Source organism: Ascaphus truei, chromosome 3 (assembly GCF_040206685.1).
Source record: "Ascaphus truei isolate aAscTru1 chromosome 3, aAscTru1.hap1, whole genome shotgun sequence".
Classification (NCBI taxonomy): domain Eukaryota; kingdom Metazoa; phylum Chordata; class Amphibia; order Anura; family Ascaphidae; genus Ascaphus; species Ascaphus truei.
The window spans coordinates 139,558,733-139,581,542 of NC_134485.1; the positions used below are offsets into that span (position 1 = coordinate 139,558,733).

The window sequence follows — 22,810 nt, forward strand, 5'->3', positions numbered from 1 at the left end:
AGTAACTGCACTAATTTTTGGTTTTCTTGTCGTTCCAGGAAAAAGGGTGGCCTAGGGGGAGATGGGGGCGTTGTGTCCAGTCAAATCTGCTTGTACAGTCAAAAGTAAAGTATATAAACAGCAGCAATGATGTACACAAAACCTCTCCTCTTTCAATGAACTACTGTACAGCAGATAGAGTGAGGAAAAGATAAAGACTAAAGAAAAAATAATTTTACTATACAGTATATAGTATATACAGTATATTATACAGTACATTACAGTACTGTACTGTATATACAGTACGGTAATGTGGTGCTCAGCATGAAAAACCCATCAGGTTATAAAGTGAGATGAACACTTCTGGGACATAATGCTATTCAAACCTAGAAAAGGGGGCTCCAGTGGCCCTGAAGGCAGGGGTAGATGCCAAAAACACCCCCCCTAACCTCATTGGGCTGGCCCCAGGTAAGTACTCACGAATGTGTCACCAGCGGTCCTCTCAGTCTGCGTGCTGTTGCCAATAGGGAGAAATCCAATGCAATGTAGGTAGGTGCAACGCACAGCAAAAACGGTGATAGCAGGTCTGGCAAAAATATTTCTTTATTATGAGGACATAAAAACAGAAGGCTGCAACCTTCTGTTTTTATGTCCTCATAATAAAGAAATATTTTTGCCAGACCTGCTATCACCGTTTTTGCTGTGCGTTGCACCTACCTACATTGCACTGTACTATATATAGTATTAAATAATATTATTATAAATGTGCATTACTCATGTTTCCCCATGTTTTACAAAGGTTTTCCAAATGGTTATCCAATTTCAAGCTGCCAAAAGAACTTAATAAAGACTGCATTATGTATTATTCCTGATTATTTTTATATTTGTATTTTTTGGTTCCTGATAAAATAAAATAAATATTTATTCACTTTCCTGCAAATCATAATCATTGACAGCCACCCCTACAGTGCACCAATGAATAAGAATGTTTTGTAAATTATATTTATATATTTATATATATATTTTTAAAGATATTAAAGAATGTACTGTATTTTCACACCCTGATGAAATACAGTATCAGTATCAAACAACAGGCCTCGAAGGGTTGGGGGAGGGGGATGGTGTGATTAGACGCAGGCATACTGAGTGTTTGTAGCTCGGCTATGGGCGGATTAAGAACACAATGGCAATATGCAGAAGGTTAACGACCCAGTGGAGAGAGGAGAGGGCATTGGTAGGATAGGGTGACTCAGCCGATTGACGCTTGGCTAGGGAGGGATTAAAAACTCTGGAGGTGTGTGGCTGAAATAGTTAACAGCACTGTAATTTCAAAAGGCAGTTCATCATAATAATTTGATGAATAAACCCCAAAAGACAACCCCCAAATACAGTACATAAAAAGCAAGTCACTTTAACTCCCTTTGCCCCATGCACCAAAAATGTTTTGTGGCAGAAGAATTTAATTAAGGCTGCAGAATGTATTATTGTGTGTTGATGGTTAGAATTGCTGTGCACTTTAAATGTTTCAACATTGTACAGTATTTGTAAATAAATGTTTTTGTACTGACTACACCAATAAAAGAACATGTTGAATTGCCTCACATTGTTTCCATTTGCTCCTTTGACAGTGTAACAAATGTAGAGGCTTGCTGCACTGTTTTTTTACTGCCTGGTCACGCAATTGGCGTAGGAACTAGGTCAATTGGCATGGGAACTTCTGTTCAAGGGCACCTAGAAATAAAATTCATTTTGCCCCTAGATGTTAGGAACCCCCTCACTTGACCCCAACAGGGTCCGAGCAGTAATGGCGGCGAGAAAGTGTCACACCGGCGAGGAGGGTCCTACCATTGAGCGTAATGGCGGAGAAAGCTTTGAACCGGCTAAGTCAGAATGAGCAGAAACCTGGAACCCACAACTCCGTTTCTGTTCGACCTAGAGGGCTCAGATTCGGTCACCATGTAGTCCTAGTTGCGGCAGGATTGCATGGCAAATTGCGACCCTCTCATGGTAACAGAACGGAGTCAGGGTGATGTTAAAGTTCAGGTTTCTGCCATTGACTTGCATGGCAGAAAAAAAGCCACTTTGGTAATGTGCTTTTAAACTGTCTTTTGGTATCTCCGGTTCCGGGGGTCGTTCAAGGCTGATATTTTGCCACTATGGCAAGGGTCCTCCTGCATGAGGACCAGGCAAATTTCAACCCACTCAGACCCACAGAACGGGTTATTTTACATTATATTCGCGGGTCATGTTCACGGGCAATTGGCGTGGGAACTTCTGTTCTAGGGCACCTAGAAATAAAATTATTTTTGCACATAGATGTTAGGCACTGTATACCACTGTACAGTATACTGTAGAAGACACATAATGACACGATACTGAACATGTAGAATAAATGCATAGTTTTATTTATTCGGGTTTATTACACAGTATACTGTATGGCCGGAAAACATCAGCATACAGTACAATATTATCCATCGAAATCCCCCATTAGCCGTTTTCTTTTCTGAGGAAAAACAAAAAGAAAAGTTTTAATGTACAGTAATGGTCAGCCCCCTAAAGAAGTACCCTGCCAGCCCCACCAAAATAATACGGCAACAAGACAAGTCTCACCATAGAATTAAAATTCATTTCCCCCCAGATGTTAGGAACCCCCTCACTTCACCCCAACAGGGTCCGAGCATGTACAGTACAGTACTGTACTTTAAAATAAATTAAATATGCAATTTTACTATTACTGTGCGCGCACGCACAGACTGTGTACTGTAGGTTGAACCGCGAAGGTACTGTATTAGACTTCAAAGACAACAGCTCGCAAATGCCCCCATGCATTTTTACACGGTATTGCAGCCAGTGGGAATAAAATGCTTAAATCACAGCCGCGAAAATAACGCAATACACTCCGGGCGAAAAAGACACAAACCCGCACATCACCGGGATATTCTGACATTCGCGGAGCTAGCCGAGTTAGAATAAAGTTGGTCGCCACTGTATAAGCCTGGGGTGGCCAGCTCATCCGCGCAATGGGAGATACTCACAGCCCATGCACTCTCCTTCAGCTTCAGAAAAAAAACTCCTAAATTTGATACTCCCACTTAGAAGTCTCTGGAAGGGGCGGGCTCATGAACTGTACCTATCCCTGATAGGCTTACACAGGCCATGAATCACCACCTTACTTCCTTCACTTACAAGTGAAGCATAAGGGGGGTCACTGGTCCATAGATTAATCTGTTACTGCCCTGAACGTACTAAGGGCTTACATAACCGATGCATTATGGGGGAAAGAGAGGTATTAGGAGACATACCCTGTTACACTCTCCCCTGGGTAAAAATCCCAACGGCCTCGTCTGAGGTCCAAATTTGTTGCACCATCCGTCATCCTTGGACCTACAGAATGACACAATTTTTACCATCTACTGAGCCTGAGGAAGCCCAAGAAAGGGCGAAACACGTTGCTCAACTGTACAAGCTTTTTGGACTATTACAGCCACCGTCTAAGAACCAGACAACAGAGCTGTAGCACTGCACCCGGACGCGGATGCAGAGAGCTACACAAATCGAGTCTCGGACGATCACCGGAAAGACTGGCTGCTTTTTTTATGTCCTTACTTCATTTTTATGAAAGTGCCATTTTTATTTCCATGCTTTAGTCTGTTTTTAAAAAATTGAATTGTCTGAACGCAGCTTATGTGTGGACTAACACTTTCATTCACACAACCACACGGAGGAGACACTCAAGCTCGGCTTTAGCACTGTGCAACAGAGAGACTACTGAAGTATATGATGGATCTGTAAGAGAAGATAAAGATACCTCTATGAGGGTCTGCTCACACTAGCCCGTGTGAGTATCATTTTATTATTTATTTATATTTGCTGAACCACCCACCCCCTCCACCTAAGGCCACTCCAGACTGCCATCAATTGGCTTCCTATATTATTTGGTTGTCCTGCTGACGCCTTATGAGAGGAACCTGGGCATCTAGATTTCTACTCCTGAAACCAGAAACGCCAACACTGAGAGGGAAGAAAAGATACCATTTTAGGACCACACTCACACTGGTCCGTGTGAGTGTTTGAAGTTAATTCTGCTTTTTGATTTCCTCTTCCCCACCCTTTGTTTATTTTGCCGCCATTATACAGTACCTATACTTGTATCTGTTTTTGATCTAACTTATTCCCTTCTCTGTGAGAGGAACATCTCGATTCAAAGCAGGAGAAAACAGAAGCAAGAACAAGGTAGACACGTGTAGACCAAAGAAGGACGATCGCTAGTTGGACATTAGGGGATCCATGCCAGAGGGAAGAAGGAAGAACTAAAGATACCTTGATGCATTAGCACTTGCACAAGGCCGTGTAAGTGACTTTATATACCACTATACTTATCATCCCCCATTTCATCACAGTCCAGATAATCCATTTGGGTATTGATACACCCAATTGGATACCTGGTAGAGATTATCAGCATCCTCTATTATCCCTCAACCTGTGCTCCCCCTTTTCTTTTCTGTGTTCCAACTATTATCAAGGGTCCTGGATAGATCCTGTTGGGGTCAGAGTCACAGGAGAGCATCACGAAGCCAAGGGGAAAACAATCCCCAATAAGGTTGTAAAACATCTTTATACATTTTTTTCCAACACTCATAATTGAGATAGCACCCAGGTACTTTTCCACTATAAGCCTGGGGTGGCCAGCTCATCCGCGCAATGGGAGAGACTCACAGCCCATGCACTCTCCTTCAGCTTCAGAGAAAGACTCCTAAATTTGATACTCCCACGGAAGTCTCTTGAAGGGGCGGGCTCATGAACTGTACCTATCCCTGATAGGCTTACACAGGCCATGAGTCACCACTTTACTTCCTTCACAGGTGAAGCATAAAGGGGATCACTGGCCCATAGATTAACCTGTTACTACCCTGAACGTACTAAGGGCTTACATAGCATACACTGGCGACACACTTTATTCGAGCTCGGCTAGTCCCACGAATTCGGGTATACCCGGGTGTATTGAGGTTTGTGACTGTTTTCTGCCCGAGTGCATTGAGGTATTTTCCAAGCATGGATTGAAGCATTTTATTCCCGCTGGCTGCAATACTGCACAGTATATATATATACATACTGCATTACAATTCATGAATTTATGCCATCTGGTAGACACGAGAAGCATTTCAGCCTATTAAATCCTAATCATTATCATTTAACAGATCAGCCGCCCGTCAGCCAGGCATGAACCCAGGCTGGGAAGGCAAACGCAACGGGGCTTGTCAGAGGTGAGGAGCGGCGCATTCCAGGTATCTGCCAGGTACATACTGGGTATTTGCTCGAATAAAGTGTGTCGGTGCAGTATGCATTATGGGGGAAAGAGAGGTATTATGGGACATACCCTATTACACTAATATATGAATTCCACTACATATGTTTTTCTCAGGATCATCACATTTAAAAAAATGAATCTCTTAACAAGTAAGCTTTGTTTGAAGAATAAAACTTTTGGAGGTCTCCTTTACTGATAAAAATCTCAAATAATTGAGATTGCACAGTTAACTTACTGTAAGCTTCACATCACTGCTGTACAATATTATGAAATTAGCCTTAGGTATACTCTTGATACACAGAAGTAGACTGGATAAAATTTAGCCCAATTCAAAAGCGTTTTGATTGGAGCATGACTGAATAGAGATGTGCAAACTTTTCGCACATTTGCAAGCTTTGCAAAACTTACGCTCAAGTGTAAATGAGCATTGTATGTTCAATTCATTCCATTTACTTTCACTTTTGAAATTCGATTAAACTTTTTAAAAAAATCAATGTAAAAGTCACAGGGATACTATTTTGAAACTTTAAAAGAGCGAAATGTAACAATTTGGGCCATTTCGTTAGAAATGTTGGCGCCAAAAGTTTGGTCTTATTTTTCAATGTTTTTTTCCGATCTTTTGAAAAGTTTGATTGAAACTGCGGTGAAGTGATTCTCCACAGAAATCTAAGAATTCGTGTTAATAGCTTGGATAGCTGCCCCAATAATGCCTATTTTTTAATTCTTTTAGCCTTTTTGAGTGTATGGAATTTGAGAAGCAGGAGATTATGGGGGTCATGCACTAAGCTCCGTTAAGTCACTTTTAGAGCGCAAAGTGCTCTTAGAACGTGATGTTGCACTGAACACGATGCACTAAGCAACGCAAACAGGCACTTTGCACTCTAAAACTGACTTTTTTCAGGATTTTTTTCTAAGTCCAACTTTGCTCGTTCGTTACCCTGTTTGTGTTAAATCCTGCCCTTAAGCGGGATGCACTAAGCAATGCAACCTTAGCGTTGCAGCATCGGAGGGGGCATGGGCAGGATGAAGATGAGGTTGAAGACGACCTTCATCGTGGGTGCCTGTAAAAGGTAAGTGTAATATATATTGACTGTATTTATTGTAATTTATATGTATTTAAAATGGGCAAATGCATTATTATACATATGTGGATAATAGTTTTTTTGACCATTACAGTACGTTCAGGGCTATATGTGTTAGGGGGCGGGGGGGGATGTGTGTTGTATATTGCTATGTTTATTGGGGGCAATTGTCCCCAATAAACATGCTTATGTGCCTTAACCCCTTCATTGCCTTAGCGGATAGCCGTTAAGGTAATGAAGCTGCATTAATGTATTTTTAATAATAGTGTGCGGGAGCAGGGGGTCCCCTGAGCTGAACCGCATTGATTTCTGCCTCAAGGACCCCCTGCTTCCCGAGTTACAGGCCCCGGTTTGGGGCATCGGTGCCAGTGTCGCCGCCATCTTTATAAAGCCCACGTTGCATCTTGGACGCTATAAAGATGGTGGCGACATTGGCCTCCGATGCCCCATACCGGGGCCTGTAACTCGGGAAGCAGGGGGTCTCTGAGGCAGAAATCAATGCGGTTCAGGGGACCCCCTGCTCCCGCACACTATTATTAAAAATACATTAAAGCAGCTTCATTACCATAGCGGTTAGCCGCTACGGTAATGAATTATTATTTATTGTTATGTGTGTTTTAATACTAGTGTAGATGTGCAGGGGGTCTCCTGAGCTGAACCGCATTGGTTTCAGCCTCGGGGACCCCCTACTTCAGGAGATACAGGCCTATTTATGGGGTGCCGGTATCCCCTGCAGAATTTATATGTCCCGGTCACGTGATGCGGGAGCTTGAAAGTGCAGGGGATACCGGCAACCCCATAAAGGGGCCTGTATCTCCTGAAGTAGGGAGTCCTCGGACCTGAAACCAATGCGGTTCAGGTCCTGAGACCCCCTGCTCATGTACACTATAATTAAAATGTATTTATTTAGTGTAAGATCGCCTTTAACAGTCTTGCATGGAGATACAGAATCTCCATGCAAATGTTACATGCGGTTTTTTTTTCTATCAGCTAGCGTTCGTAAAGGGAAAAAAAGCAACACGTACGCTGTGGCTATTTTGAGATATTTTGAGCAGGTACGTTAAAAAATGGGTTCAAGGCCTTAGTGAATCGCGTCCCCGGCCTCACTTTTTAACGAACCTGCTTTTTTGGAACATCAGAACACAAAGCCATTGAGCTTAGTGCATAGCCCCCTTTGTCACTCAATATGACCACACTTTGCCTTCACAGGTTGTGAGACAGTTGTGTGAATAGGGAATGTATGTAAGGATTTTAACCTACTGTATGTATGCTGTTACCACTGAATGTAGTGAATTGATAGGTGGTGCTAAATTGCGCAACTTTTTATTCAAAACCTATTTAGTACTTTTTAAATAATTTTAAAAAAAATGTTCTGTATAAAGAATAATAGTTGGTGAAGTTTCCCTTACCAAAAAACCCTGGATTGTACGTTTAAAGTGTCTGTCCCACCTAAAGTGCCCAAAACAACTCACGTAAACAACTTATAAATGTCCCTTTTAAAAATCTGTATATTACTTTAAACGTCATTTAAATACTTTGCAAAATGAAGCTTGGAATAGGTTTCACCACACATAGTTAAGTTATGGTGGGTAAAAAAGGTGACGAAAACCCTCCACAGTAAAGCATATAGCAAATGGAAATATTACTGTGTGCTCATTTGCATGTCTTAAACAAGTCTGCAACCCTGCCTATATATATGTGTGTGTGTGTGTGTTAACATATCAACGTGATTAACTTTTTTTAGAAATATTTTGCTGAATTCTAGCACATCAGCCACTTACTGTATGTTTATCTATTTGACCAATGATGGTCCATAATTATCTTGAAAAAAAAGAACAAAACAGAAAATACTATTTATTTTACCAGTGGTTTAGAGGACTGGCAAACAGTTATCTCCAAAAGACATTAGATATAAATTGTAAAAACATCCAAACATGTTTTCACCATAGACATATTAAATGTATTAATATATATATATACACTATATATATATTTATATATTTGTACTGTCACTTAGCTCCATTTACTGTAACCTGATAACCATGACCGCCACATTATAGGATTATATCTAACTGTTACATTAAATTTCTTCCCTTACTACTTTCTTATGGTCATTGTTTCTAATGGTCATAAGAAAACTGCTTTAGTGACACCTACAGTACTGTTTAGCACATCAAAGAGTGGTCAAGTAAGGGGAGCTGCCATTGGGGTACTATTACCATAACATATCGCCTGGCGCCAGAAGTAATCTGAATGGGCATTTGGATACAGTATCTTCTACTGCTAGAATGTGTTTTAAGGAATAGCATGGCTTAGTGTATACTGTATAGTCCTGAGTCCCAATGTTCTCAGTAAAAAAAAAACATGATTTTTTTTTTCTTTTGCGCATGGCTTTCTATTATTCTTGCTTGTCTGGTTCAGTTTGCTGCAAATTAGAAATCTTTTTTTTTTTTCCCACTGCATTTCTTTTTTTTTTTTTCCTTTTATTTGTGTATGTTGGCTAATTCCACCTGCAAACAGAATTCTAAGCAGACACAAACACTCTGAGGATTTTTCTATATAGTATTTCTATCCAGCTGTGATGGGATTAGAATAAGAATATTTGAGGAATGACCAGGAAGCATAGATATTGTATATGCCAGATGGGAACAGCATAGCCTGCAACCAAACATCACCTGCCAATGCATGCCTCTCCTTCATTTCATTTCAGTGCTGGATGGACTAAAAGACTAAAGATTTAGAGTAAATCCAGACATGCCAATGACAGACATAGCAGTAAATAAGGATTAGCTTGGCTAGGTCTTTGTACAGTAGCACAAACTTGTAGCCAATATAATGACAAGCGGACTAAAGTGTCACGATCAATTGTGAGAAACTGTTGGATGATGCCAGGAGGAAAGAGAAGGCACTACTGCACCGACACACTTTATTCGAGCAAATACCCAGTATGTACCTGGCAGATACCTGGAATGCACCGCTCCTCACCTCTGACAAGCCCCGTTGCGTTTGCCTTCCCAGCCAGGGTTCATGCCTGGCTGACGGGCGGCTAATCTGTTAAATGATAATGATTAGGATTTAATAGGCTGCAATGCTTCGCGTGTCTACCAGATGGCATAAATTCATGAATTGTAATGCAGTATATATATATATATATATATATACTGTGCAGTATTGCAGCCAGCGGGAATAAAATGCTTCAATCCCTGCCTGGAAAATAACCCAATGCACTCGGGCAGAAAACAGTCACAAACCTCAATACACCCGGGTATACCCGAATTCGTGGGACTAGCCGAGCTCGAATAAAGTGTGTCGCCAGTGTATGTAGAAAGCTAAAATTTCTATTTTCAATCCATACTGTTCTGTTCTGAAAGTTAATGCATTGATTGAATGCATAGCACCATTGTCAAAAATAAATATAGATATAAATATATACATACTAGCTGATATACCCGGCGTTGCCCGGAATTGCAGGGGCGAGGGGGTGAAGATTGGGGGTGGGGGGATGAAAGGCAGGGACGGGGGGGTGAAAGGCAGGGGGGGTGAAAGGCAGGGACGGGGGGGTGAAAGGAAGGGACGGGGGGGTGAAAGGCAGGGAGGGGGGGTGAAAGGAAGGAACGGGGGGGTGAAAGGCAGGGACGGGGGGTGAAAGGCAGGGACGGGTGGGTGAAAGGCAGGGACAGGGGGGGCGAAAGGCAGGGTCGGATCGAAAGGCAGGGCCAGAGGGAAGTGAAAGGCAGGGCCAGGGGGTGGGTGAAAGGCAGGGACGGGGGTGGGCAAAAGGCAGGGTCTGGGGGGTGAAAGGCAGGGGTAGGGGGCAAAAGGCATGGATGGGGGGTGAAAGGCAGGGACGGGGGGGCAAAAGGCAGGAACGGGGGGGGGCGAAAGGCAGGGACAGGAGGGGCCGAAAGGCAGGGACGGGAGGGGGCAAAAGGCAGGGACGGTAGGGGGAAAAAGGCAGGGACGGGGGGGCGAAAGGCAGGGTCGGGGGGGGATCGAAAGGCAGGGTCGGGGGGGGATCGAAAGGCAGGGCCAGGGGGTGGGTGAAAGGCAGGGACGGGGGCAAAAGGCAGGGACGGGGGGGTGAAAGGCAAGGGTAGGGGGGTGAAAGGCAGGGACGGGGGCTGAAAGGCAGGGACGGGGGGGCAAAAGACAGGAACGGGGGGGGTGCAAAAGGCAGGGACAGGGGGGGGGGTGAAAGGCAGGGATGGGGGGGCGCAAAAGGCAGGGAGGGGGGGTGAAAGCAGGGAGGGGGGTGAAAGGCAGAAAGGGAGAGTGAAAGGCAGGGAGGGGTGGGTGAAAGGCAGGGAGGGGTGGGTGAAAGGCAGGGCCGGGGGGGGGGGGGTGATTGGCAGGATCAGGGGGGTGAAAGGCAGGGCTGGGGGGTGAAAGGCAGGGCGGGGGGGGTGAAAGGCAGGGCCGGGGGGGTTGCGTGAAAGGCAGGGACGCATGAAAGATCCCTCCCCCTGAGTTCCCTCACCTCGCACCCAGCCACGCTCCTCCTCAATCTGCCTCTGGGGCTCTCCTCCCTCCTGCACTCCGCCAGTTCCCGGTCTGACCCTGGGGATGACACAGAGGAGCTCGGCCACAGCTCCACCTTCCCGCCGCCTCCTGGGCCGCTCTCCTCCTCTTCCTCCGGGTACTGGGCGCCCTCCTCCTCCACCTCGGGCTCCTAGGCGGTGCCCGGTCCCCCAGGCGAGGCGGAGCAGTAAATCGACGTATTGCTGAGATGCTCCAGTGAGGAAATGCTGTGCCCTGCCGGGCCGTACATCTCCCGGATAGCCGTCCCATCGTTGAACATGGCTTTCACGTCCTCCCATGCTGCAGGTAGGAGCCGGTGAAGGGAGAGGCGGAGAGAGCCGGACGAGCGCTCTCGGGGATGGGGAGCTGGGGGAGTGGCCTCTGGGGGGTGAGAGCTGGAGAGAGCGTGCTCTGGGGAGGGGGGGGGGGGAAGTGGGAGCGGTCTGTGGGAGGGAAAGCGCCAGGGAAGGGAGAGCGCCGGGGAAGGGAAAGCGCTGGTGAAGGGATTGCGCCGGGGAAGGGAGAGCGCCGGGGAAGGGGGAGCGGACTCAAAGGCATGGAGTGTGTGAGGCTGCGGGCATGCGGTGTGGTGTGCGAATGTAACAGTGGGCTAGAGCACGTCCAATGAGATCCATGGGGGGGCGGGACACACGGGGGTGGCAGACACACCGGCCAATGAGAGCAGTGGGAGGGCGGGCGGACCGACGGACCAATCAAATTGTCTACAGATACTCACTCACAACCAAGATTTTCAGTTTTATATATATAGATGTGTACATTATTTCAACAGTTACAAATTTTTCTATAATTCTACATTTTCTATCATGAAACGATAAATATAGTAAGGGTTTGTCTGGCAAATTTTAGCCCAGTGGAGCAAACCCACCCAACTGGCCCAGGAACTAGGCAGCCCACACACCATAAAATGTAACCCAAATATATAAATCGCCGTGCTTCTCCATGTAAGGAGCATGCAGCTGGTGAAGGGATTGGCCATACAAATGTGAAAACAGAAAGTGAATCCTTGCGCTTCTCCTTTTGGGATAGCAATAAATGTGGGATATATATATATATATATATATATATATATATATATATATATATTGTAAAAATCTATAAGATAAAAGAAAATTTTGGTTTAAATCCTTTGACCAAATAATGCCAAGCCTGCTAACCACGTCAAGGTAAGTCTCCATACCAGGTCCCTACGCAAAATGCATACTAATGTTATGTGAAATAAACCCAGACGGGGTTAATATATCCAAGCTACAGTATGCTTATATTACCTAGTGCAGTTAAAAACTGGTATATACTGTACCAGTGAAGATACTCACATGTCTGCAAGTAAAGTGAATAGTGAAATACAGGGACCTTGCTGGGAGATTATATACGTAGAAGAAGGAGGGACTGGCCTCCCAGAAGCTGCCCACACACATACATAGGTAAACTACATGTAACTTACACATATGTAGAGTACAAACCATACATTAGGCAAGCTCCTTACCCATGCAAGTGTACAATAAACAAACATACCATACACATATACCACGCATGATAACAACCAAATACACACGCCAGATCTATGCTCAAACACTATATAAACAGAGATAACACTGTTGCACACAATGGCAATAAATGCATCATACACACTAAAAGGAATACAGTATATATATATATATATATATATATATATATATATATATATATGACACACAAAGATGAATACCACATCAAAACAAAACAATATATATGTAAACGCTGTCTAAACCAAAACAGAGAATGACTGCAAATAACAGAAAAACATCTGCTGGCGGTGCTGGAGGAATAGAAGAGATATGTAAACACAGAAAAAAAAAAAAAGAAACCTCACAAAAAGCACTCAGACTGATATAGCAAAATAATAATACATTTATTGAATCAAAATATAAAGAAAAACAAAAAATAGCTAACTGAAACCCTAACTACTGGACTCAAAAGATATATATGATTGGACAGAAAAATAAATTAATGGGACTAGCTCATATAACACAGATATAAGGAGAAAATAAAAAAAGGGGAATATAGACAAAACCTCAATAAATGAAACCACTATGGGGACCAAGTACCCATAGTGATTTACAACCGGCCGGTCATATAATGAGGAGATGATATCAGTAAACAATACAGGCAAATGCCCTAAACTCCAGAGAAAAGTATATGGTGAAAAACCACCAGGAAAGATATAAACATAACATAGAGAATATCACTGAGCATGCTAAACTCATGTGTGGGGCACTGGGATGAAAACACCTAATGCATAGACCTATAAATATAGCCCATACAAAAGACCATAAAGATAATTCAGTGACCCAAACACAGCCCTAGATTAAGAACATATACAGGAAACTGGTCAGATGCTTGAGACCAGTGCAATAACTGGTCAATTGTAATAGCATGTAAAAGAACCCAGAGTAAACAGTATACTCATCTCCTGTATAGTACAAGTGGCCTGAGTTCAATGCAGTTAAGAGACCTGGATGGTGGTCACCCCAGCCAGAGGGAATCACCAGAATATGAAGAAAGTCCCAAACAGAAGATAAGGTCCAGAAGAGGCCAGCAGTCAGGGGCCAGCAGCAGATAAATACCACAACGCGTTTCGCCCCCTCAGGATTCTTCTAAGGTGAAACGCGTTGTTGTACTTGGTACCCATAGTGGTTTCATTTATTGAGGTTTTGTCTATATTCCCTTTTTTTATTTTCTCCTTATATCTGTGTTATATGAGCTAGTCCCATTCATTTATTTTTCAGTCCAATCATATATATCTTTTGAGTCCAGTAGTTAGGGTTTAAGTTAGCTATTTTTTGTTTTTCTTTATATTTTGATTTTATAAATGTATTATTATTTTGCTATATCAGTCTGAGTGCTTTTTGTGAGGTTTCTTTTTCTTTTTCTGTGTTTACATATATCTATATATATATTTACAGTGGTTGACAAATCACCAAAAAATCTACTCGCCACACAAAAAAATCTACTCGCCACCTAGTACCAAACGTGTGCTGCTTGGGCCAATATTTACTCGCCCGGGGGTTAAATCCACTCGCCCGGGGCGAGCAAATGTATAGGTTTGTCGAACACTGTATATATATATATATATATATATATAGATATATATCTATATCTATATATATATATATATTTATTTATATTTATATATATCTGTCTGGTTTGGGCTAATATGTCTGCCCTCCTCTTGGCAGTAATACCTGGTAAGGGCAGGGTTGCCAGGAGTGATCATGGGTTTTCCCCACCTCTCTGCAGCCCAGTGAGTCACAGAGCAGGTAGAGTAATCAGGTCTGGTGTCCAATCAGGGGCAAGGGGCTGGTTCCTACTGGATCTGTACTTAAAGGGCTGCACTTCCTGAATTTAGCAAGTCTGCCTCTACCATGAGAGAGGAAAGGTCTACCCTTGAGCAGTGTGCAGGGCTCTGCATACTGTGTGCCCTCCCTTAGGGGAGCGGTGGGAGACTGTTCCCCTTACTCTACCAGAGAGTAAGGGAAAAGCTAGGACTGCTCCTGGTGCCCGCTGGTTGGGAGTGTAGGTTCAGGGACATTCTGAGGGTGTAGGCCTAAGAGCTGGTGGTGGATTGCTGTGCTGTGTGCATAGTGAATAAATAAATACTGTTTAATATACTTCTGTCCTGAGATTGAAATCTATTGGGAAGAAGGAGAAAGAGATGCTCTAGCAGGGATTTCTCCCCTTATCCTGGAGACTGCAAGAGATGGAGGGGCTGTCACCATGAGTACGAGTCAAGTTATGACCCAGAAGCCTGTCCTGTTGCTATCCCCTAACATCATGCCGGAGACTCAGCGCTACTATTTATCAGTAGGTATGCACCACACAACTCCTAGTAACCAGCATAGAATTTCCCATGATAGACCCTATCTGCGACTGGGGGGCGAGGGGGGAGCAGACAGGGTTAAAAATATATATATATATATATTCTCCCTGCTCTTCCAAACACTTTTTTAGCCATAGATTCCTGTGTTAATCATTATTACCGACCTGAGGAAGAGAGGAGAACTCTCGAAAGCTTGTCCTATGACATAAATTGTTAGTGCAAATAAAAAAGGTATCACCTAATACTGAAGAACACACAAACACACCTACACACACACATATATACAGTCATGTGAACAAAAAAAGTACACCCTCTTTGAATTCTATGGTTTTACATTCCAGGACATAATAACAATCATCTGTTCCTTAGCAGGTCTTAAAATTAGGTAAATACAACCTCAGATGAACAACAACACATGACATATTACACTGTGTCATGATTTATTTAACAAAAATAAAGCCAAAATGGAGAAAACATGTGTGAAAAACTAAATACACCTTATGATTCAATAGATTATAGATCCACCTTTAGCAGCAATATCTTGAAGTAATCATTTTCTGTATTACTTTATCAGTCTCTCACATCGTTGTGGAGGCATTTTGACCCACTCTTCTTTACAACGTTGCTTCAGTTCATTGAGGTTTGCGGGCATTTATTTATGCACAGCTTTTTTAAGGTCCCGCCACAGCATTTCAATCGGATTGAGGTCTGGACTTTGACTGGGCCATTGCAACACCTTGATTCTTTTCTTTTTCAGCCATTCTGTTGTAGATTTGCTGGTGTGCATTGTCCTGTTGCATGACCCAATTTCGGCCAAGCTTTTGCTGTCAGACAAATGGCCTCACATTTGACTCTAGAATACTTTGGTATACAGAGGAGTTCAGGGTCGACTCAATGACTGCAAGGTTCCAAGGTCCTGTGGCTGCAAAACAAGCCCAAATTATCACCTCTCCACCACTGTGCTTGACAGTTGGTATGAGGTGTTTGTGCTGATATGCTGTGTTTGGTTTTTGCCAACGTGGAGCTGTGCATTATGGCCAAACATCTCCACTTTGGTCTTGTCTGTCCAAAGGACATTGTTCCAGAAGTCTTGTGGTTTGTTCAGATGCAACTTTGCAAACCTAAGCTGTGCTGCCAGTCGAGCGATGGCGACACGCCGCCGACCAAAAACAAATACATTGCCGCCGCATGCGCTTATAGTAAGCGCGACGGCGGCAATGCGACGGAGCCACATCGCGTTGCGGATTTTGGAAGCCGGGAATATTTGATTTTTCAAGGGCTATCACCTCATGTGATAGCCTCTGAACAAATCAAATGCCCGGCAGCCCGTGACACAGCCACAAAGAGAAATATAACTTTCGATAGCGGCGACGGCGACGGTTGACATCACCCGTCCCGTCGCGTCGACGGTCGCGGGCACCATTCACGATGCTGCTCTCCTGGGAACCCCCAGGTCTCCTTTTCCAGCACCCATCCACGACGCTGCTCTCCTGGGAACCCCCCGCTCACTTGCTCCTGCACCCATCTTCTTTTGGAGACCATGTTGAATGTGGATAGGCGTATGGATGGAATGGAACATCGCAGGGATCTATTCTTTGCTTGGAGTCCCTGCACCTGTATGTCTGACGCAGGAGCAGGATTTGCCCCCCCCCCCACGCTCAACCCCTCCATCTGCAGAATTCGTGTACCTGTGTGCCATTGAAGAGGGTGAGATGACAACCCCGATAAGGCCACAACAAGAGATGACAACCCCGATAAGGCCACAACAAGAGATGTCAACCCCGATAAGGCCACAACAAGGGATGACAACCCCGATAAGGCCACAACAAGAGATGACAACCCTGATAAGGTCACAACAAGAGATGCCAACCCTGATAAGGCCACGACAGGAGGAAAGCATCCTCCCAGACCACCTACCCTCGCCCACTGCCAGAAGCAAACCCGCTCCCATTGTAACGCTTCAAGACATCATCTTGAGCGACCTGCCCCTGCAAGTCTGGGACAAATAGAAGATCGGAATTGGTGGTGTAGCCCAGAAATATGCCCTGTCTACCTTTAAACACCACATCAGTTTTGATATGTACAGCGGGGGGACTCACAATGTAAATTATGAAGGGAATAAAATCAAGAAGGCTCTGCTGAAAAATTTAAGAAAAACCCGTTCCCCTCAGTCCCAAGGGGACAAGAGGGTACTTCCCTAGCCCCAGAACCCACAACAACAGAACTGACCCTAAGTAAAAACAATAGAAGACCGTCCACAAATTCTAAGTAATATTCTAATTAAATACACATACAATATCCCTAAACTAATTGGCAAAATAAATCCACAGTTTAACTTTTGTATAGATATATTCAGGGACAAACTACATGCAAACAGCTACAATGTATTAGTGAACTAGCAACAACTGAGAACACCAGAGAAGAGCAAAGAGAGGAGGCAAATCAGGAGTAATGCAAACCAGACAGTCCTTAGTTAATAGGACACACGAACCACGAGCCTGCTCCTCACTCTAGAGGGTTGGAACCTTGTTGAAACGCATATGCGTGCCATCACATTTAGGCGCATGCGTGTATGTCTCATGGAACTTTGTTGAAACGCATATGCGCGTCATCACATTTAGGCGCATGCGTGCATGTCTCATTGGAATTTAAATTTCAAGTTAAAAAAAAGTAAAAAAAAAAAACAGGCATCCCTTTTTGAAGGACTGATTTAAATAAACCATATTGTGAACCATGTTTATTTTCGGGGTGGGGGTGTTTCAATGATTCTCATGAATTTAAAGAATATTTTTTTAATTTTATCTGGATAATCATGGAAGAATGAAAAATTCAAATAATCATCAATAATACAAATTTACAGTTTTTGGCTCCTATGCAGAGAGCTGAGAGAAGCCGAATCTCGCCAGGGTTTTGCCAAATATGCCTATAGCAATTTAGTAACTGGCGAAAAACTGGCGAGATGAGGAAAATCCGCCAGTTTTTCTTTCTTGGAAAAAAAACTCGCCGTGCGGGTGGCGAGAAGCAATATCTCGCCAGTTTTAAAACCCGCCGTATTCAAGTAGCCCCGATCAGCATCTCGCCGCTGATTGCGCCAATTAAATGGAGAGATTTTCTCCAAATCGCTCCGCCAACAAAAGTTGGCAAAAAACTGGAGCTGAGCGGCGATAGGTGACATAAAAAAAAAATCAGGCCCTTTTCCTGGCTCGGATTGATGCTGGCTGGCTCCAGAGCTGATACCCAGGAATATCGGCACCGAAGGCCCCCGGCATGCATCCGAGGCAGGAAAAATGCATGTACAGCCAACTTCATTACATTAGCGGCTAACCGCTAAGGCAATGAAGGGGTTAACCCACCGTGGCAGCTTTATTGTGGGTAGCGGGTGTGGGTGAAGGGGGTATTTGGCCAGTGTTTTGAGTTTAGGGCTTGCGGGGGGGTTGTGGGTGCACTTAACCCCTTCACGATTGTAGCAGTTAATACCGCTAGGGTCATGAAGGGGTTAACCCCTCCCGCTACCCCCCCGCAAGCTTTAAACAACCACCGTTGGGGCTAATACCCCCTTCACCCACCCCCGCTATCCACAATAAAAAGAAATCACACACAGCAGCCCCACAATAAATAAATAAATCTAAATAAATAAATAAATACATGAATATATATATATATATATATATTTGCATGATGAAGCCAATGTTCAAATTCATGGGTGAAGGGTGGGTTTCGGGCCAGTGTGGCTTAACCCCTTAATTACCTTTGCGTTTATTATCCGATAAGGTGTTTAAGGGGTTAATTGATATCTGAATGTAATTGCAATGTATTTGGCTTTGTATTGGCTATGTTTTTTGTGGGCAAGACAAGGATGTTGCTGGCGACGGAGACTTCTTATTGATGAGGTTTAATACCGCTAGGGTCATGAAGGGGTTAACCCCTCCCGCTACCCCCCGCAAGCCCTAAACAACCACCGTTGTGGCTAATACCCCCTTCACCCACCCCCGCTACCCACAATAAAAAGAAATCACACACAGCAGCCCCACAATAAATAAATAAATCTAAATAAATAAATAAATACATGAATATATATATATATATATATATATATATATATATATATATATATATATATATATATATATAACAACAACCCCTATAACCCCTAACATACACATATATGCACATCACTGATACTATAGGCCAGCGGGGGCCCTCGGGTGTTACCCGCAGGCCTGCAGTACCAATTATGTGCCCCCCCCAAATTAATGAATAAACACATACATACTTTGAAAGAATTACCCCCCCCCACCCCCTAACACATACAGTACTGTTATGGCCACAATTACTATTATCCACAAAGGGATAATAGTGAATGTGCCCATTTTAAATACATAAACAGCAATAAATACATTAAATACATATAGTACTCACCCATGTCTGGCTGCCACGATGAAGGCCATCCTCCTCTTCATCCTGCCCATGTCCCCTCCACTGCTGCAAAACAGACACAAGAATGAAAACATCCAAAGTAAGTCCCCTAACCCCTTAATCACCATAGCGGTTATTAACCGCTATAGTCTTTAAGGGGTTAACCCACCCTTACCCACCACTCGGGATGCCTACATACTCTCCCACACTAACCCCCTACCCCGTGAGGCCTACCCAACCTCACCCACTACCCACAAGGGAGGCCTACCCACATACTGTTGGGGAACACCCCCCCCCCCCAGTACCCACAATAAAATAATACAATAAAACAATACAATACAATTGTATTTTAAATAATTTATAATGTGCCGATGTTTGCGCAGAAAGAGCAGCGAATCTCTCTCTGCTGCAGGCATATCTCACCAGGGGATGGCTTCTCGGCAGTTTCTCGCCAGGCAGCCGTCTCGCCACCGGTTACTAGCCATTTTATCAAATGGTGGTGGCGCATTCATTCGCCAGGGATTCGGCCCTTCCTGCATACAGCGAGGTTAACACGCCAAAAACCTGGCGAATTGAAACCCTGGCGAATGCAATTTTTCGGACCTTTCTGCATAGGCCCCACAATCTTCTTCGTAATGTCGGCATTGCATTCGGTCTGTAGTTCTTAGTTCTTTTGTCATTGAGAGAGGGGAGGTTTGTGTAAATTAAAGACTATAACATTATAAATCTTTTGCGCATTTCAATCCTTTTTCTTATATACATAGCTACACTTGTATCAACTGATCTCCATTTTATTGAATATATTGTTTGTATTCATAATAACCATTACATATTATCTTGATGTAGTTGTTCTTTTTCAGCAGTGAAATGAGTTAATTAGAATTCACTCCCATGTCACTAATTATACAATTAGCAATGTATAGCTTTGATTGGTCACTATTTGTATAAAATATGTCTGCAGCTTTTTGTTTTTTATACCCCCTGACGAAGTCTTAAGGACAAAACGCGTAGTGTGTGTTTCGGATCATTTAAACTAACACAATTGTATTTTATGTACATTTGTGCACTTTCACAAGCTTGCTGTTATCGGGCTTTATCCAGAGCAATTTGCATGTACACATTGTATCCAGCGTATGCGGGGAGAGGAGACAAGAGACTGCCCAAGTACTCCCGTAACTAAGAACTCCCACTGACGTCATAACTCTCGCGAGATTGAAGTGAGGAAGCACTTGGTACACAGAGGCTACGCAGCTACTGACACCTGCAGCACATTGTGGAGCCCCAAGACAGTACCCTGCTATTCCTGTCACCACTGACGATTGAGTTATACTCATCCATGCTTATGTTCCTGTCACGTTTGTGAGTGCGCATATTTTTACCTTTCCAGTCCCATATAATTTTTTCTGATATACTACACCATGATTGCGCCTGTTGTTTTCTTGTTTTTTTCTTTTTTATACACTGGCGACACACTTTATTCGAGCTTGGCTAGTCCCACGAATTCGGGTATACCCGGGTGTATTGAGGTTTGTGACTGTTTTCTGCCCGAGTGCATTGAGTTATTTTCCAAGCAGGGATTGAAGCATTTTATTCCCGCTGGCTGCAATACTGCACAGTATATATATATATACTGCATTACAATTCATGAATTTATGCCATCTGGTAGACACGCGAAGCATTGCAGCCTATTAAATCCTAATCATTATCATTTAACAGATCAGCCGCCCATCAGCCAGGCATGAACCCAGGCTGGGAAGGCAAACGCAACGGGGCTTGTCAGAGGTGAGGAGTGGCGCATTCCAGGTATCTGCCAGGTACATACCGGGTATTTGCTCGAATAAAGTGTGTCGGTGCAATATATATATATATATATATATATATATATATATATATATATATATATATAGATAGATAGATAGATAGATAGATAGATAGATAGATAGATACACGCACACAAAAGACAGAAAGTCCCAAAACAAGCACTCAAACCAAAAATAACACATGGCTAAATAATGAAATACATATATAAACAATTTATTAATCATGGATCAAAATGTTTAGGTTGACGGCTATTTTTTATTACTTATTTTTATTCATTTTCAGGCCTCTACAGTTACACATCCCTTTCCTGTATTGTGTCCTCTTTCTGTGTATTTTGAGGATTTTTTAACCTCTCTTTTTCTTTTTGGTCATTACTCTAGATATAAGCTTTTAATAGAATGGGATTAGTCTTTATGACTATGAATCAATGGAACATCTGGATTTAAATTTGGATCATGATATTTCTGGAGGTGTCTATGTCTGCCTGTTATGAGGAGGATTTCGCCTGCCCCACTCATCATAATAATTGTCTTACGAGCATTTGCTATATTTATGATGGTATGCTCTGAGTATGAGGTGCCTTTTTGCTATACTTGATGTTCGGGTGACTGCCCTCCAGGACATTGCTTCGTTTGTCAAGAGTGATATAAATGCAGTCTGATAGAGTCTGTGTAGTATGGGATTGCACATGACAGGAAGAAGAAGGGATGCGGCGCTTCTATTAGGAGCACTGCGGGAGTAACAGCCATCTCTTTCAGCTGTGCACCAAACCAATGTTAAAGTGTGCCCTCTCTATGAGCATGCGCAATTACGTGACCCATGTGTTGATTGAACAACTTACTTGGTGTGAAGCTGACGTCATGGAAGGGAGCTCCCTTTTAAAAACAGCTGCTGCTAACTAGCAACTTTAAACACTCGGGGAAGAAGGCTGTCGGGCCGAAACGCATCAGTGGGTTGATTCTGATGCCGCACTACTGCTCCCCCATGGATTTATGATGTTATCATCAGGACTGTGCTTTTGACCCTTGGACTCCTGAACTCAGGTTGAGAGTTACCCTAAGAAGGTTCCTGAATTCACGCACCGCAAATTCCCTTGAAGAGCTGTGTATGTTTACTCAGTGTATAGGTGTACTAAGGTCTTGATCTTTGAGTACTTCAGCATTGCCACTTTATTTATTATTCATTCTGGGTAAAGGTGTTATTTTCACCATGCAGGCAATGTTTGCAGCCTTGATGTATCTAGGTAGCAGAGACTGTTAATACATCTATGTCTTTTTGATGTTTTGGGATGTATGCATGGGTACATGGATGAATGGTTACTTTACATATTTTAGGGTGCCTTCTAATAATTCATCTCGGTTTGGTTCAATTTTGAGCCATCTATATGCAGTGTAGTCTGGGTTTCACTTTGTTTTTCTTTTCCCCTCCTCATAACCGGTCGGTTGTAATCACCCAGGGTACTTTGTCCCCTGTGTGGTTTATTTTATACAGATGGGTTTCCCTGTGCATTTTCAGGGTTTGTACTTAGTCAGTCCTGTTCATTTGTCCTTTATTTAAATTGGGGAGTACAGTAGGCAGGCTTTTTTTTTTTTTTTTAGTGATTTTCCGGTTTGTTCATGTGTATGTGTGATATGTTTTATGTTAAGTTTTTGATTTCAATGATCTAATAAATGTATTTTCATATTTGGTACAACATGTCTGAGTGCTTCATGTGAGGGTTTTTTTTTCTTTTTTGTGGTTCAGATTTATCTTTCATCCCTCTAGCACCGCAGACAAAGGTCTCCTTTATTTTACAGGGGACACTCTATG

The 22,810-nt window shown here is 43.2% G+C and overlaps 1 long non-coding RNA gene across 1 annotated transcript; it reads right to left on the reverse strand.

The window, feature by feature from the left end:
* Positions 1-2,394: 2,394 nt before the first annotated feature.
* LOC142490973 (uncharacterized) lies at positions 2,395-22,031 on the reverse strand. Its single transcript, XR_012800191.1, has 3 exons — positions 21,843-22,031; positions 19,184-19,246; positions 2,395-2,482 (listed from the first exon to the last, which is right to left on the reverse strand). It is a non-coding gene; the product is annotated as an uncharacterized LOC142490973 (long non-coding RNA).
* Between the last annotated feature and the right edge of the window lie 779 nt (positions 22,032-22,810).